The sequence below is a fragment of the Haplochromis burtoni genome, unplaced genomic scaffold, assembly GCF_018398535.1.
Source record: "Haplochromis burtoni strain Fernald_Lab_line unplaced genomic scaffold, NCSU_Asbu1 Contig_2132, whole genome shotgun sequence".
Taxonomy (NCBI): domain Eukaryota; kingdom Metazoa; phylum Chordata; class Actinopteri; order Cichliformes; family Cichlidae; genus Haplochromis; species Haplochromis burtoni.
Window position 1 is genome coordinate 13,586 of NW_024584493.1, and position 2,394 is coordinate 15,979.

Sequence of the window (2,394 nt, forward strand, 5' to 3'; positions counted from 1 at the left end):
GTTTGTGATATTGTTTTACAGCACCAAATATGGAAATTTCAAGCCAGGCCAGCATATCGTCTCCATCTTCTTGCTCCTCATTTTCTGCCTCCCCCTCACCCAGTCCAATATATTCTCTAGACTGGGTAGATAACTTTAGAATTCCAAGTGAAGATTTTCCAGAAGACTTGATCCAGTGTCTTCAGAGAGAGAAAAAACCAAAGCCTCGATTGCGGAGGGAGATGATCCGCATCATTGTGAAGGAGATGATGAAAGCCTGTGCCTCTCCAAGTAGAAGAGCCTCGACTGAAATTGCAAAAAAACTGGTTGCGATGTATCCCAAGTCACTGCAGGATGTCATAGAGGGGGATGTGGTAGGACAGGGGTACCACTCTTTGGTAAAACAGATTCAGGCACGAATTGAAAATGTGAAGAGGTCTACTTCACCAGTGTTACAGAAGCGCAAACAGGGAGGATCAGATGACACTGATGAAGTGACACCTGAAAAGCGAGCATCTGTTCAAGACACATATGGCTGCATAAAGTGGGACATGAAGTTTTTGCCAGTCAGTGAGACACTGGAAACCCAGCAGGAGAAAAAAGAACGTATGAAGATTCTCAGTGAACAGACAAGCTTCAGTCATGAAGAAGTAAAAACTCTAATGAAATGCACCTACTACTCTCAGCGCAAAGCAATAAACAGCGGCGCAGACATGCAAACCCTCAAAGAAGAGTAGCCTTTTTCGTTTCAGGCGATTGGAATGACAGTCCATTTTGAAGAACTTACTGGGGTACCGCTGAAAGAAACTTTCCTCACCAGTCTGGAAAAGAAGGGAAAATGGCTTCTGGACTTTCTGAAAGCCACTTGTGCAGACAAGAGCAAGCGTGTCTTGGAGGCTGTCATAAAGCTTCGAATGCAGAGGGGACAGCTGAAGGGCTGCTCAGAAGACGTGAAAGATATGATGCTCCTCCTCCTCTCCTATTTCGATGAAAAAGAGGAGACCCTCTTCCACTATGTTGATGAAACATGTCTGGCAAAAGAAGTCCAAGTGGAAAGCCTGCCTGTGACACCATGTATCATTGTTTGTGGTGAGTTGAAAATCAGTACAGTGTGCACAGAAGTGCACAGAACCTAAGCTAATGCAAGGATACACTATATTAAATGTCTGCACTTTCACTATTTTAAGACACATTTGAATAGTAAAGGGGGTTTTACAGTTAATTATTTTACACTTGTATTTCATTCCAAGGATCCTCCTGCTTTGCATCGAGACTGTTCATGCTCAGCATTGACCACAAAGTTGTAAATGATCAAATACTGACTTCATCTCTGCAATCTGTCTTATGCTTGGTAGCTACTACTGCCTGAACATCCACTATCCCCTGGAACTTGGCTCCACACTTGAATTTCTTCAGAGGTAATTCTTTTACTTTTCCCTTGCCTTTCCCCCCCTTTTTTTTCATTGTATAATGTTTTATTATGGATTATTGTGTTTATCAAGGTGTTTCTTCAACATTAACCCAGAGAAGGGAACAAAAGTTGAAAAAACTAAGAAGAAGACACTGCATGTGAACCCAAGAGTACTCACCCTCATCGCCGATCTCTCTGATCACGAGTGGCGAGAGACCGTTTAAAGACATTTTGAACAGATCGGTACAGTCAGCTTAACTGTACCTTGACTGGGAACTACTGTGTTGTTTATGTTTTCAGTTATCCCAGCTGATATTGAGTACTGTGCTCTTACCTGATTTCTGTTATCACAGGCATGCTTTTCAGAGGTTTTGACCATACATCTTTAAACAATCCCTCTAACTAGGGATTGTTACTGAGAACTGTACTTTTGATGTTTCAGAGATGTTCTATATTCTATACAACAGAGTTTAAACTATTTGAATTTTGTATTGCCCTAATTAGCAAACAAGTTAAGTGTTGCACTGAACTGTTAACATTGAAATTTAAACAGCACTGTCTGTTACAAACATTACTTGACTTTAACTGTTATTATAGCATTTTGTAGCTGTACGTTTCTGCAAAAGTGATGTCACAAGCTTATGTGCTTGGTCAAATTCATGTTTTCCTGACAATGGTTAATATACATTTGTTAGTTGACTTTAAGTGTAGAGCTTAAGCAGTTTTGGCTTTCTTCTTTTCATAATGCCAGGAGAAGCTTTAGATGCTTGTTTTGCCTTTATTTGTTTAAAGCAATATATTTGACTAGCAGCAAGTGTGTGGAGGTCAAAATATGTTCAAGACAATAAAAATGTCAGTGAAGGACATCTGAAATTTTGTTGCATTGGTTTTCTGATGCATGTGTTTTAAGGCTTAAGGGTGGTGGCACAGCTAAGACCCAAGAGTCTCTTTCAAGGTTAGTAAAGTAAACAGATTCAAGAAGATATTTTACACATTTCTTTGTC

At 40.2% G+C, this 2,394-nt stretch overlaps 1 long non-coding RNA gene across 1 annotated transcript; it reads left to right on the plus strand.

The window, feature by feature from the left end:
- The first annotated feature begins 11 nt into the window (after nucleotides 1-11).
- On the plus strand, nucleotides 12-2,387 carry LOC121813642. The gene is made up of 3 exons (XR_006053802.1): nucleotides 12-1,068; nucleotides 1,230-1,397; nucleotides 1,482-2,387. It is a non-coding gene; the product is annotated as an uncharacterized LOC121813642 (long non-coding RNA).
- Nucleotides 2,388-2,394: the final 7 nt, after the last annotated feature.